This window comes from Athene noctua, unplaced genomic scaffold (assembly GCF_965140245.1).
Source record: "Athene noctua unplaced genomic scaffold, bAthNoc1.hap1.1 HAP1_HAP1_scaffold_456, whole genome shotgun sequence".
In the NCBI taxonomy this organism is placed as follows: domain Eukaryota; kingdom Metazoa; phylum Chordata; class Aves; order Strigiformes; family Strigidae; genus Athene; species Athene noctua.
Window position 1 is genome coordinate 3,761 of NW_027437910.1, and position 15,636 is coordinate 19,396.

The 15,636-nt window shown below is 47.7% G+C and overlaps 1 pseudogene; it reads left to right on the plus strand.

Moving 5' to 3' along the window:
* The first annotated feature begins 13,977 nt into the window (after positions 1-13,977).
* LOC141955719 (prokineticin receptor 2 pseudogene) lies at positions 13,978-14,714 on the plus strand (annotated as a pseudogene).
* Positions 14,715-15,636: the final 922 nt, after the last annotated feature.

A 15,636-nucleotide genomic window follows, 5' to 3' on the forward strand; every position in this document is an offset into this window, starting at 1 on the left:
GTGTGGGACTGGCACCCACTCTTGGCATGTGTGGAAGTGTCCCGGCCCATCTGGAGATGAGCTGCTGCCAGCTGATGAGACAGGAGGGCCCACAGCTGTGGGTCAGCCTTGCACGGTCACTGATAGTACAGAACCGCAGTTCAGGGGCCACGTCCCAGGTTTCTGGCTTGATTCTGAAACCTGAACTGATGTCGTTCTCATTCCTGGCCCCTCTATTCCTGTTCCACAGGGCTGATCTGCCTGGCTGCAGTCTGCGCTTCTGGTTCCATGCTCCTGCCAGCAGACAGGGCATGGAGAAAGGGCCCTCAGCCATGACTGGGGTGTGACCTCTCAGCTCCCTCCAAGGGGGGTGTCGTTTCCAGAGGGGTGGCAGGATACAGCTGTGTAAATATTTCCTGAGGGAGCCTGACCTGATGGCTGTCCCTGTCACTAGCTGGCAGAAAGAATGACTTTGTCTTGGTGAATCTCCTGGGGAATGTGCGCGCTGACATGCAACAGGTTTATGCAAACACTTGAATTGTAAAATGACCCATAGGTGCAGTTCTTTACTAGAATGAAGATAAATGCTGAAGATTTGCTGTGAAGGACCAGGGTGATCTGCATTCATGAAAGTAATTTATCGTGGTCAGACTCTTTCTCCCAGGTGAGAAGATTCAGTTGATTAAACCCAGTGCATCTTGTTTCAAGGCAAACCCTCACTTTAGTGGCTATGAGTTTGTGCCATGAGAATTTTTCTTTTTCAGGTGAGTTTTGTTTTTCCTTTAGCCATTTTTTTTTCTTGGAGAATGTTGAACTGCGTAGAATTAGTCTGACACTTTTGTTTTATACTGATGAGATCTGTTGTCTTGCAGTAATTCCTACCATCACAGGCAAGTGCTTTGGGTTTCAGTATCTGAACTATCCACATACGAGCTGGCAAGTTTGAGGAAACCTTGTGCATTTCATGGTTATGGCACAGACATTTCTTCCTACACGAGTTACCTGCATTTGAAATGTGCCTGACAGTTTTCAGCACGGATTTGGCAGGTGTCAGTGTAACTCCTTGCATATGGGAGATGGAATAGCAGGTGCTGCCTTGTGCAATAGAGTCGGTTTGAAATGATTTAGGGTCCAGCTGTGATCTCTTTTTCAGGCACATGTTGCCTCTTGTGGGAATCACCAGCAGATGAGACAGATGTGCAGTCACAGGGAGTCATAATTCTTTGTTGTCCTGCCTTTATGGGATGGCAGAGTGAGGCTGTGGAGGTGAGTGTGCCTAATAAATGTTTGCTCCCATCTCTGCAGGTGATCTTAATTTCATTTTCCATCCATCTCCTCTTGCCTGACTTGATGGAAATCAAGGCTGAGTTTTGTTCTACAGCTTTTTTCCCATATGCTTCTGCTTCCTTGCACTTTACAAAGTCTTGTCAAAGGGCGTGAGACAGGTGCTGGGTTCTTGCTGTCATTAGGATCAGGCAGATGCATTCAGGAGTTCAAGGTGAATGCCAGAACCTCTTCCTGGTAGAGCTATTACACACTCTCCCTTGGAAAAAGGGATGGATTTGTAAAGAGCTGCTGAGGGTCAAGGTACACGGTTCGGGGTGATGGTGGTGCCCTCGGAGCACTGGATCAGAGCACAGGAATTAGCACCAGGTTGGGTGGCAACAGGAAATCATTCAAATAGATGAAAGGATAGGTGATGCAAAGGTAAATTCCACTGTTTGTTACCAAATGTCACACTGTGTGGTGAGGACTACTTCACAGCTGCTAAAATCCAGCCCTTTTTTTTCTGAGTAATTGGACTTTTGGAACTTGCTGCAGGTGCTATAGTTGCAGGTGATGCTTATGAGGGTCCTGAAGCGGAGTCAAACCTTTCTGTGGGTGCAGGTAATGCCTGTGCTTTAGTGGAGGGAACTGCTGGGCATGAAACCCACCAGTGTGTGATACAAGCAGGGTGTGAAGGCGGGCAGGGGAGGTCTGAGGCTGCTTCTCTCAGGTGCCGGATGATCCAAGGCTGTGGGGCCAGGCAGGGCTGGATGATGCACAGCCAGGTGGGTTAGAGTCTGGGTTTTCCCTGCATTTACCCTTCCAGCTGCTTGGTTTTAGGCTGAGAACTTGGGCCTGTTCTCCAGATTGCTTTTATGCAGCAGCAGAAGGCAATGGTGGTTCCTAGTGGATTTAGTAACTAAGTGGACTTCTGACAGTTGTGGCACACTTTCTCTGTCCTCCAGAGTTACTCCCCTGAAATGTATTTATCAGATAAAATGTGAAATCTAATGGGTATGTTTGTAGCCTGCAAGACTGCTGTTAATCGTAGGGACACCATTTCATAATGTAGATTATCTCCCCCGGCTGGGAGATTGTGATAAACTGGGAGGACAGACCAGACTAGACTTGTTCCCAGGGAATGAAATGGCTTTATTAACCTTTGTATTTATAAACTGCAGGCATGCGTAACAGTAATAATAATATGCTAAATGTTTTTGGACGGGTTGGGAAGTAATCAAGTAGGCTTATTTTGTTGACACAATTTTGAGATGAACGTTCTTGTTTTCTAAAACAAAAAGTTTCACGATGCTGATAGTGCCATTTGCAATGTAAATACGGAGGGTGGGGGGGTGAGAGAGAGAGCAAGACTGAGACTGAGTTGACAGGAAACAAAATGTGTCCCGGAGAGCATGTTCAAGACGCTTGTGTCCATTTACCACAGGAGAGGTTTCCGGGTCCCCTCTGGCACTCTTCCCTAAGAAGTGACCCTACGTTAGCCGTTGACCTCCACGGGGACTGTAAATGGCCCCACTCGCAATGCTTGCTGAGAGCCCTTTGGGAGCGGGTGACTGCGAGGGAAGAGAGAGGGTGAAAAAACTTTTCATGAAATTGGCTGGAGTTTTATTTGAAATGGGGCAACGAGTGTTAAGGTATAAGGTGTCTAAGATACAAGGTTTACAGACAAAGTGTTGCAGGCAGCAACGTTTTAGAGTATGCAAGCACTGTTAGCCACACGTTAACCAAAGTGAACAGGGCTGGGGTACCTCACTGTCAAATCTAGAATCAACTGAAAATGATGTGCACATTTAGAGTTCTCCAAAAACTTTCTCTAGCTTTGAATGGGTGAAAGATTCCTAAAAGAAAAACATGCTCTTCTCTGCAAGAGCTCAGTGTCTGGGCTAGATTTTGACTTCTGCTACTCTGGTTCAGAATTCTACATTTTAAAATAAGCTTTAAGAAATATCCTCTCACTGCTTGGGGGCTACTTCTAGCATTGGAGTCTGGATTTGTCACAGGGACACTTCACCCTTTCCCATGTTCAAATCTTTCTTCTTTAAACCTGGGCTATTGAAAAAAATTACAATTCATAAACAACATGACAAGAGATCTTGAGGCCTTTTCTGTGTAAGACTTGTGAGTGCCCAGCAAAAAAGAGGAAAAAAAGAAAAAATTACTTCAAAGGTAACCTCTGGCTGAACAGTCTGTCTTTGCCATGTGGTATCATACCGGCTTCCTTTGTAAAGCACTTTGTGATCTCTGAATGAAGACTCTTATTTTTGCCTTGGGTGGTAGATCCCGCATCTCTTGCTGTTCTTTAGTCTGTTACGAATTACTCAGTAAATGGGTAGTGAAGCAGAGCTGATAGATGTAGAAAATTCTGGAAGTCTGAGGTCCCCCCGAGTATTGCGCTTCCTCCTTATTTGCAGCCTTCCCCTGACCACATCTGTTGCTGGAGATGATCAGGGCTGAGCCTGCAGCAGTCCAGCCCATCTGCCTGCTATTCCTCACCAGTGTTGTGTTGCATTTCTCAGGGTGTTTCTCCTGTGCATTTTTTGAAGGTTCTTGCCAGGCGAATGACACAGTTGAGCAGAAGTCCACAAACCAGTGCACAGAGTAATGATCTGCTGATGGTAATTCCTGGGAGAAGCGTGGAGGAGGTGGCCTGTTGATGTAGTTTCTGTATCCAAGGGGAGAGTAACACCAGGATGTCCCGTGGGAGTGCAGCATCTGTTGCCAAATCAAGATGTTGCTTGAACAAGGTGTTTTGGGGTGCAGTAAAGGTGTCCCTGCTCTGCCAGACAAAGAGGATTGGTTGTTCCACACACGGCTGGCAGTGAGCCTGCCCACACGTGGCCCCCACTCACACCTCCCGATTTGCTGTGGCTGCCCAGTGCTCAGTGTGGTTTGTCAGTGGCTCTCAACTGCCGAGCATCCACCCTCGCCTTGGTCGGTGTGCTGTCCCGGGGGGTGAAGGGCAGCACTAGTTATGCACCGTGGGAGCTGCTTTTTCTTTCCTGTTATGAGATGAGCCACAATTTTGCTTTCTTTCCTGATACCTGGGCTGCCAAAGCAGGCAAAGTATCGACCTTTCATTGTTCGTGTCAGAGCTGATATTCTGACATCCCTCTTCTGCTGTTGGTTGCAAAGGCCTGGCTCGAGGTGGGGGTGGCGTTTCACCGGGTGCTGTGGAAAAGCAGAGATGGAGCCTCTCCTAGAAGCTTTCTCAGCAGAAGAGCGTGGCGTAAGAGGATGGAAGGAGCCTTATCTCAGCTCTGCAGAAGGAGCTGGACGCTGTAACATGGCATTAAACTGTTTTTGTATTTCACAGAGTACTTACACCTGTGCCAAACAACACTGCGGGTTTTTCTTGTAATAGCACAGTTCAGCTTTGGCAAGAGGAAATGACGTTCCTTTTGCCACCGGCCTGGCTGGAGCCTCAGTGCCAGAGGCTCATGGCAGGGCGTCTGGGTCTGTGTCTGTGCCCTCAAGTGCTCCCCATGTGGGGGCTCATCCTGACCCGGGTCACTGAGGCTGGGTCCCTGTGAGGGTCAGCACTACCTGAACAACAGTAGGCTGGTGGTTTTTAGGAGGGGTGTTGTTACACATCATCTGCTGTAAACAAGCGTGCGGAAGAGACGCAGGTGTGAAGCGCGAGGCTTTGCTGGAAAAGCAGCTTGTGTGGTTGTGTGTATGGAACTGTGCTTTGTGCCCCTTGAGAAGGTGAAGCACTGAGTCATTTCTGACTCGTCTTTGGCCTGTAATTTTAGGAAGTGGGGCTTTGGGTCCTGAGGGATGTTCTGCAGGACTCTTGGATATCTGTCTCGGTCTGTTTCCCTGAGGGACTGGTTTACATTATCTCACAGTCAGCGAGGATTGATTATGGTAGAAACCAGGCAATTTCCTTTTGACTTTAATAACATATCCTTACGACAATCTCGTGGCCTCTTATCTAATAGCTCTGAAAAGCTGGTTGATGTCTATCACTGAATGGGCTACGGACCAAAACTGTTAATTTGGGTGCTCGGGAGACTTGTGTGTAGCTCCCACTCTGGCCGAAGGCAGGTGGGGAAGGGGCAAACAGGCACTTACTTAGCACTGACTTCTGCTGGCTATGAGCTTGCACAATGTCTGTGGCAAAACAGTCTTCCTGGGAAGACTCACCCAGGTGGGGAGTTGTTTCCTTGGTTTCTGTGTTCAGCACCTGGAGTACAACAGGGTGAAGATCTTGAGATACAGAAACTTAATCTAAGTGGGTTTGGGAGCATGGTGCTGGGAAGGCAGTTTCCTTCCAATGTCTTTTTCTGCAAGTCAAACTTTTGGGATTTTCTCCAGCAGAGGGAGCTTGGTTTTATTGATGGGCAAACACGTGTACACGCTTGCATCTCCTGTCCTGTTTGTAGCTCAGCAGGGATGTACGGCGTGCCCGAGGGCCTGGCACGGGGCTCTCTGGGATGCCACCAGCCCTCCAAAACGGGCCACATCTCCCCGGGGACACGGGCACAGCGGAGGTGGCCCCGCAGACCCTCCCCAGCCCGCTCCTCTCTGCTCTCTCCTCCAGACCCCCCTGCTTCTGATGGTGAAGACCATGACCGTGTCCTCACCCGGGAAGACATCAAGAAGCAGGGGCTGCTCCTGATCGAAACCAACAAGAAACGTGGCAAGAAGTAGTGATTGCTCCACGCACGAGAGCTCTGGGTGCCCCGACCACCCCTTCTGCTCTGGATGCCCTCAAGCACCCGTTGTACCCTTTTTCTAAATACAGCAGTTATTCTTAGGCTGAATACAGCAGGTCTTCGTCATTCCTCCGAAGCCCATAGCAGAGCTGGACCAGGAGCTCCTCGGTTACTTCTGTCAGGCAGAAGCAGCGGGCTCAAGCCCTGAGGGGAGCTGAGCTGGGTTTGGAGGCAGCCCCCTCCCCCTGCCCCTCACCCAGCTGCTCTCCCCACAGAGGTGGGGCTGGGCTGGGCTGGGCTCAGCTTTCCCAGGCAGAGCAGAGCTGGGGGCAGGCTGGCTTTCTCCTCCTTGGTCCTTCCTGGGACCTCTGCTCCCCCCGACAGCTCTGGGAGCCCCATGGGCTGGTGTCTGCCCCAGGCAGCTCTGGGGAACCGTGGGGCAGGGGGTGAGGCCTGAACAGGTACCGGATCTCAGGGGGGTTTCTTCGTGTGCGTGTGTGGGAGCGGAAGGGCAGGGGCTGCCTGGGAAAGGGAGAGCCACAGCGGAGGTGAAGCCCCTCACCCGGGCTGTCTGGCCTGGCGTGGAGCCCTCGTGCCTCTTCCCTCCCCTGCTCCCTGCACGCACATTGTGCCACTCTACCCCTGACTCCGAGCCAGCGTCGGGGACAACCTCTGGGCTGCAGGGAGGTGCCTGGAGGGAAGGGCCGCCCCGAGGTGCCCCAGGCCGGCAGAGGAGGCTGCAGCAAGCCTTTGGCTCCAGGTGGGATCCCCAGCCCTGCCCATGGCTCACAGACACCCGCCCTGCAAAGGCCGAGAACCGGGGGCTGCTGGTCCCCAAGTGCAGCCAAGGCTGGGGGCTGCTGCCAGGGCCCCGTGGTCCCCGCTGGAGCCCCCGGAGAGCGGCACCTCCTCCAGCTCCGCAGGGGCCATCAGCACCAGCGCAAGATTCCCCCGCCCTTCCCACCTTGCCCCTGCGCTTCGTGCTGACGTCGCCTGGGACATCACCACGGGGCAGAACAGCTCTTTCTGCCAGGGCTCTCGGCAGACTGGCAGGGTACCCCAAATGTTCATGGTGGGTTTTGTGTGACTGCAGGGGTGGGGACGGCAGCGCCCAAACACAGAACAACTTGCGTGTTTTAAAGGAAGCTCCAGAAAGAGCGTCACGTGCCAGTGAACGCATCGAGCGGAGCTTCCCCCGTTCGACAGCCGTCTGGGGGGCGCTTGGCAATTAAACAGCACCCCAGAATGACACCCAACCCCCAGACCTGTCCCCTTCTCACATGCCCACCACAGCCACGCCGTGGGTCAGGGAGTCCTCTGCTGCCAGGAGCTGCCCAGCCATGGCAGGAGAAACCTGAACATCCTCTGCACACCGGGGCCGAGCAGACAGCGAGGGGCGGTGCTGGACCTCTGACACTGCCCCCGCTCAGCACACCCAGGGTTTGAGGAGCCTCAGCCAGGCCATGCTGGGCAGGCCGAGCTCAAACAGTGCCGGTGGGAAACCAAACCCCTGCCCAGCGCCCCCTGCCTGCGGCCCGGCCATTGCTGCTGGGGGTGCGGGCAGCGCGGGCAGCACGGGCAGGGGTGGGCAGCGCCGCTTCAGCCCCCTGGAGAGCGCCCGGCAGAGGCAGGTGTAGGTGTTTCTAGGCGCCAAGTCCACGTGGAACTTGCATTTTGGGCAACAGTGAGATTGAACTATGGATTCGTTTTCTCGGTCCTTCTCAGTATAACTGGGCCTGCGGATATTTTAGTGGATTTTGGAAAGCAGGAGGTGAGCTGTCTCTAGGGAATGCTGCTGTCAGACTCACAGCAAGGTACCGGGCATTACCCTTCAGACACCATCTGCCAAGGTTCCTAGAGATCTGGTTTACAGTCTGACCTGGGATGTCTGTGAAACACTTTAATCAAGGTAAGAGTGTAACGGCTTGAGAAACAAGAATTAATGCCCTGGCTGCTGCTGGAGGAAGGAAATGTATAGAAGTGTCAGAATTATTTTTGGTGCAGGAGGAACCCCGGGCAGTGGTGCCAGGATCTCTGTGATCGTGTGTGTCTGGGATATACCCACGGTGAAGCGATGCTCCAGACCCTGGGCTTCTGCTCTTGATAACACATGACCACCTACACACGTACCAATAGCAGCCAGGGGTTGTTTTTATGGTATACTCAGCATTTGGGATTGCTGGTGGATTTTGTATAAAATGCGTAACTGCAGATTTGAAGGGTTTTGCTTCAGAGATGAGAGCCTGGAGCCTTTGCTGTGAGTTGGCAGCGCTGTGATTTCTCGTGTCCCTGGGCAGAGCCCGGGGTTGAGAAGAGCCCTGCTGCTGTGCGGAGCTGCAGGCGGGCACACAGGGGACAGGGCTCCAGAAACACGGTGTCAGTACATAACACTGGGTTTACTGGTAAAGGTCAAACCCAAGGTTTTTCCCCATTAATTTTTTTTGTTGTTCGTTTGATTTTTTTTTGTTTGTTTGTGTGTTTCAGTGTACTTAACCTATTTTAAAAGCAACAAACGAACTGTTTTATTAGTAGTTGTTTAATTAGTAATAGGTAACTGAACTCTAAAGAACAGGCAGATTTCCTGGCAAACACAACCTTGTTCTTTTGCCACCTCCTCTCAGGAGCTGTGCCCGTAACCTCACAGTTTCACCCAAGATCAGATACCACCCTCCCACCTAGCAGTGTTAAGGCAACTTGGTTGTTTAGCCACGAGCTGCAGAGGAATGCTATGGCTGTGTCAAACCTGATCAGTTTTAGTTTCCAGCACTGTAAAGTAAGTTCAGCTGGGGTCATCTTTTAGCAGACACCTGAAGTATGATTCAGACTTGCATTTTTGGGATATTAAAAAGAACCTTTTAACCGCTCTGCACCCAGTCCTGTCCTGGTGCATCTCACAGCCCTTGGCTTTTCCTGTTGCCTTATTGACAACACAGGCACTTTCAGACTCTTTATCCTGCCTGTGCTTTTTCATTTAACATCTCACAAAGTCCATTACCCTCAATGTCACTTCCAACTGGCATTTGAATTTAAGGCGAAATCTAGACCTTGTGAGAAATAGGTTATTTTGTTCTTCTTCAGATGGTTCTGTCTCCTACGCAGTGTGATTCACTTTGGCTGATTCATTTATGCAACCTGACAAAAATCTCCTGGTTTTTTATGGATGGCTTCTCCGAGTGTCACACTGAATTTGCTCAGTTGAACAACGTGTATCCACCAGTGAACTGGAGAGGAAAGCGCTAAAGCTAGACGGGGAAGCCGTCCTAAGATGATACTTTCTTTCCTACTTTCCTCCTTCTAGATGGAGGCTTTTTTCCTCTTACTTGTGTTTCTGTTGTCCTGTCTGTGTATGTGCCCACATCGCATTGCATTATCCTTACACCTCTGCCTCAGACTGGTACCCCATTGACCTCAGCTATCTGTGTGAGACAGGCCTTCTGTCCATCGTATGTCCCCAGCATGTTAAATTTAGTTACCTGTTTGTGGCCACAAAAAAAAAATCAAAAAAGGATTAACTCTTCTGGCTATCAGTGTGAATACTTTTATACATACAAACTGCCTTTGCCTCCAGTGGGAAGAAGCCTCCATGCATCTCAACAGAGCAAAGAGTCAAGTCAGTAATACCAGAATCAGGTTTGGCTCAGGTCAGGTGGTTGTCACAGGATCTGATGGTCACCGGAATGTCCTCTGATCCCCTCCAAGACATTAGGTATTCACTTAATGCTGGTGGTGGCAGCAAAGGGCAGTGGGTAGAGCATCGGATAGGGGGTCACAAAGACTTGGGTCTGTGTCCCCCTCTGCTGTCAGCGGGTGGATCAGGGCAGCGCCACTTGACCTGAGTGTGCTTACGTGTCAACCCCAGCATCTACAGAACAACTCATGTCTCTCAGGAGAGGAGGGTGTGGGTGCTGGGAGGAGCACTGTGGTTAATCAGGGCACCCCCGTCTCGGAGCAGTGGGATCCCCAGCTGGGGTTTGACTCACTGGCTCCAGGGGAAGGATTTGATCCTGCCCTTCAGAGTGTTCCCTCTTTGGGGAAGAGGCGGTGGGATGGACAGAGAGGTGTTGGATACCTGCTGTGAGCTGTATTAGGGGTGTGCTGGGTAAGTGAAGACCAGTGTGTCTGCGACTGGAGGAATCTCCCTGCTTTGGCTTACCTCAGCCCAGGCTCTGCAGGGAGCAAGGCTACGTGGAATAGTGGTGTGTCACCACTTTGTAGCCAGCCGCCTCGTTTAGTGCAATAAGATCATTTATTTTGATGCATAATTACATGGCTTGATACTTTAGTCAGCAATTAACTAATCCTAATGGGATGTAAATTAATTAAGAACACAGTTTGTCAAATTCAGTTTGCTTTTACCCAACTCCACTCTTCTGGGAGCAAAATGGAAGACGTTGGCCCCAACCCAGGATGGCAGTACTGTCAGCATGAGGTCCACAGCCAGTGCTGGCTACAAGGCATAGCAGAGCTCTGGGGGTGGGTGTTACACCTTCTTGTTCTTAAGAAGTTGTTCTTGAGAAGAGGTGTTCTAGGGAAACTTTCTTACGAGAAGATAGCTGCTTATGAGAGATGGATCGATGACCTAATACTGAGTAAAGAAGGGAATTAAGAGGGGAAGGAGAAAAGTGCAACAATCCCCTTCCATATTTAATCACTGCACAAAAAACAGTCATTGTAGGTAAAATCTGCCTGGCCAGGAGACATCAGAACAATGTTATGCTTTATTCTTCCATGTATCATTTTGTTATTACAGCAAACCTTTTCTATATTAGTGTTTCCTATGAAGTTCAACTCAGATGATAGTATCGTGTCCTAAATGTGGTTCCTATGCAGCAAGAGTAACTACCAGACCACCTCAACTCCAGCAATCTCAAGATTACACTGACAGGGTGTGAAAAAGATAGAGGGGGAAGAAGAATTTTCTGTTTCACCACCGGGGAAGTGGGAATATAATATGTTCTAAACGACATGCAGCGAGCAGCGTCATGGCATGACAACATTAATTTGTCTAGAGCCAGGGTAGGACGTGTCTTACCAAACTTTACCTCTTTAAATGTTGGGTGTGTAGTCCAGATGAGTAGTGACAGTTAATGGAAAGAGGGAGTGAGGCACATGTTAGGTGGGAATGACTTACCCTCCTGGGAATGCTGATCTCTGGTGATGACGGGAGGAGCCCACAAACCCCACCTAAACTAAACATCCCAGCATTCCGACAGCTAACACGAGGGGAGATGGAGGCCTCCTGCCCACGTACACTTGCTTACCTGTCAGGACAGAAGGGGTCAAAGTGGGACAATTGAAGCAACAGGATGAATGGAAGAAGCCTGTTTTGGAAGCAAATGCAGATAGGATATTTCTGCTCTACAGCTACTATTCCAGAAATACCTGTGCACTCTCACCCCTGGTAGCTTGTCTGTGTGTCATATATTAAATGATCAAAGTAGTGCTCCCACATTTCATGTGGAAAATCGTGAAGGCAATCAGCACACACACAGCTCAGTGAATCAGTTGTGTCCTGGATGCACCAGGCATCCAGCAGGCAGTTGATGTGGGTATGAACAGTGATGTTTTGTACGGGATTTCTGGGCATCAGGCAGCCTGCTTAGGGCTTCTGTTCCAGCTGAGCTGCTGGACACAGAAAATCTCAGGCAAAGGTCACATTTCTTTTTCCATTCCAACAGTTCTGTAAAAGGCTGGCCATATAAGGCATTCTAATGTAGGACAAGATTTTGTAAAATAATTTAATATCCTTGTATGCTAAAGGACCCTTAATAATTTAGTTTTCAAGGGACTGGTTTCACTGATTGCAGAGCCCAGCATTAATCTGACCTTTTCTTATTCTTCATTCAATAACTCATCTATGGAGGCTCTTCTTGCAGTGTTTTGTAGGTGTCTCTTCTTATTTAATCTGTCTTCCAGATCAAAGCTCTTCAGAAGGAATTTTCCATGTTAGTTGTGAGATAATAAAAAATAAAGTAAAATAAAACTTTTTTTTTTTTTTTTTTTTTGGTGAGCTTTTGACTTGGTAAACAGAGAGAAATGCTGTTTATTTAATAATCAACCATTCCACATTGGCTATGTCATGTGTGTTGACGACTTCGGTCTCTAAAAATAATAGGCTCTTAACAAAAGTCTTTTCGTGTTTAGATCATTTAAAAGGGCTCACCTGTGTAGATAGAGTAAGCCTGTCCCACAGGATTTGCCTCTGGTAGGGCTCTCTTTCAACTTCCTTGCTGTCTATTCACATGAAATGTAGGAGTTTCACATATTTAAGGCCACATCTACACTAGAAAATAATGCAATGTGAAAGGAGAGGATCTGAAGAGTAACAGTTGGTGCTAAGGGTACAACATTCATGCTGTAAGTATTCTGGGGGATTTAGCTTTAGCTGGGTCACCTGGACTGAATGCCCATGGGCACCTGGTACTTTTGAGTACATCCTCCAGGGCAGTTTCATCCAAACTCAGCTCATGTGCTCCAGGACCCCTCCACAGTAACATCCCAAGTGTGGTAAGCAAGGAGAGCCAGGAAAACCTCCCTCAACTCTCTTGCAGAGATTTACCCCATCCAGCCAAATGTCCTGCTGAGCAGATACGCATACTTATGAATGCATACACATACATCGTCCCACAGCCTTGTTTCCACAGGGCCCAATCTAAAAACATTCATTTATCAGCTCCACAATGAGGCTGACTAATTCTGCTGTCCCTTAACATCTAGCCTGCACCCAGAGCGATGAATTCATCTGCTTCCAAGATCTGGCTGATAGAAAGCACTCCTGGCCTTCCAGCTTATTTTAGAATTAATAGGTCCTGTGGATGCTATCTATGTATAGAACATATACAGATAGAAAAGCCTCTGAATGAATAAGGAATTTCACTGAAACAATTCTTTGTGTTAAACACAATTGTATTGGGATCTCTGGAGTGCCTCGGATAAAAATCTCCTTTTAGCACAAGTATCCTAATCTTTCAGGACAGCGTACTCTAATATAAGTCCTTCTTACATCTATAGCATCTTAAAAAATAAACCTCCTCAAATTCCAACCAAACAAAAAATTCACCAGAGTGAATTCCATTTGGTCCTACCCCTTCTGAACTGAATTGAGGAAAATTGATGGATCTTGAAAGTAATATACTTTTATTTCTCCTCAGTCCTTTGTGAAACACTTCAGTGCACCCACAGCTTTACAGTCATAACGAGTCATAAAACTCAAGTTTTATGGTTTGGCCTTAACAAAGCATATTTAAGGTTAATTAGCAATAGTCGCCTCCAGCAGACAAAACAAAAATTTGCATGGGTGGAAAATGGATACACAGTCCTTTGTTGGTGGCTTGAAAGCATGCTCACCTGTAACCATTAGCATCAGCTTTGGCTCTTTGCACCCATGGAATAGACAAGAAAATAATAAAAACACTGCTACATATATTTGATCTCTTGGTAAAAAAAGCATATTTAAATAGTTCTCTGCCTAGGGAAAACCTTTTCGTGTTTCTATGTGTTTGTCTTTTTACCTGCACCTGGCCAGGTGTATATTACTGCATGTTTCAAACTCTCATTTGAACACGTGCTGCCCACCAAAGAACTTCCAGATGCTGTGTCACGGCATGTCCTCGATACGACACCGTGTGTTGTGCTAGGTCCTGCAAACACATTTGTCAGTAATAGGAAAGCTCCCTCTCTTTCTCCTCTTCCAGTCCTTCCATAACTCCCAGACATGTGATCTATGTTAACAAGCTTACGACACAAAATTGCGACTTTTTCAGTTCAATCTTGTAAACAGGAGGGAGTTGGACTGAGGTTTTAAAACAATCCCCAGACACCCTAATGCATGCTCAGATTTTCAGATTGCCAAGTACCCACCCTCCTAACAAACCCTTCAGCCCCTTGCTCCAGAGTTTCTGCCCAGATTTAGGAACTCAGCTCTAGGCTCTTTCTTTGGAAAATTTTCTTAACTCTCCTCATAGACAAGTTGGCTAGGCTCTCTCTTTTATCAACTACAGCAATTCCCTTCTGCCTAATTCTGACCACTTGTATTTGGAATTGTGTTCTGACTAAGTGTCTTCAGACTTCATTTTGGATGTATTTGTCTGTTCCAGGTATCTGGCCATTGTGCACCCACTGAAACCACGCATGAATTATCAAACAGCAACCTTCATAATCGCCTTGGTCTGGACTGTCTCCATACTTGTAGCTATTCCATCTGTGTATTTTTCTACTGAAACGGTGTTATTTATAGTGAAAAACCAGGAGAAAATATTCTGTGGTCAGATTTGGCCAGCTGACCAGCAGATGTACTACAAATCATACTTCCTCTTTATCTTTGGCATTGAATTTGTTGCACCTATCATTGTGATGACCTTGTGTTACGCCAGGATATCACGGGAGCTCTGGTTTAAAACCGTACCAGCATTTCAGACAGAACACATCAGAAAGAGGCTTCGATGCAGAAGAAAAACTGTTATGGTACTGATGTGCATCCTGACTGCCTACGTTCTCTGCTGGGCACCCTTCTACGGCTTTAAAATTGTCCATGACTTTTTCCCCACCATCTTCGTGAAAGAGAAGCATTATCTTACTGCTTTTTATATAGTTGAATGCATTGCTATGAGTAACAGCATGATAAACACCATGTGTTTTGTAACTGTAAAGAATAACACCATGAAGTATTTCAAGAAGATCATGTTACTGAGATGGAGATCGACATATAATGGAAGCAAATCTAGCACTGATTTCGACCTGAGAACAAGTGCAATGCCAGTCACAGAGGAGGTAGACTGCCTAAAACTGAAATAAAGTTTCTGCAGTTTGAATCTCACATATTTCGGAGAGGGGCTAAAGAGGAAATAATGCCTTCTCAGAAGCTTCTCTCTTGTCTGTGGGAATACCCACCGTTGGTGAGAGCCCTCTAAAAGCAGCCTACTATGTATTTCCACCAGAACCCTTTTCACTGGACTGCTGTATAACCCTGTAACTCAGACTGATGCTGTGCTTCAGTTCACCCATCTGTAAATCTGGGAGGTAGATACTCATTTTACAGTTGTTTAAAATTTAAGATGAACAAAAAAAAAATAAAAATCTATGAATGCATTAAAGCATACTACAATGATGTAAGAGTTGATTGCTGATCCTAGCAATGATGCCTCTTTGTTTCTTCTTAAGAGAAATCTCTTAACCCCTTGGAGCTTATAATTTGTACCTTTAAGATATTTGGTGTCCTTTTCCTTCTGCTCATAAGAGGAAGGAAGGCAAAATTCATGTCACTCTTCATGTCACTCTTTATCCTCTCAGTTTACCCCTGATGATGAAGCTCCTCAAAGTCTACAGACCACCAGCTTTCTATGGTCCAATGTGCAGCATGCTCTTATGAAAGGCACATTCTCTACAAAGGTAAATACTGCTTCACAGTCTAGTGAAAACCTCATCTCTTCCTGTGACACCTTGCTTAAAAATATTCTATCAACATTCCACTCTGTAGTTTTATGTAGAGTGCTGACTCTGTTTATTATGTATTTGGAAATGGCACAGCTACCTCTTGAAGGGATCTGTTACCTTCTCTCACCTCCAGGCTATGGCCAACTTCTGCTGCCTTGATTCGCTGAGCTCTTCAAAGAATCAATCACAAAATCACAGAGGTGGAGAACAGCAACTCCAGATTGTCTAGTCCACCCCTCGGCTCAAGCAGGGTCAGCTAGAAGAGGCTGCCCAGGACTGTGTC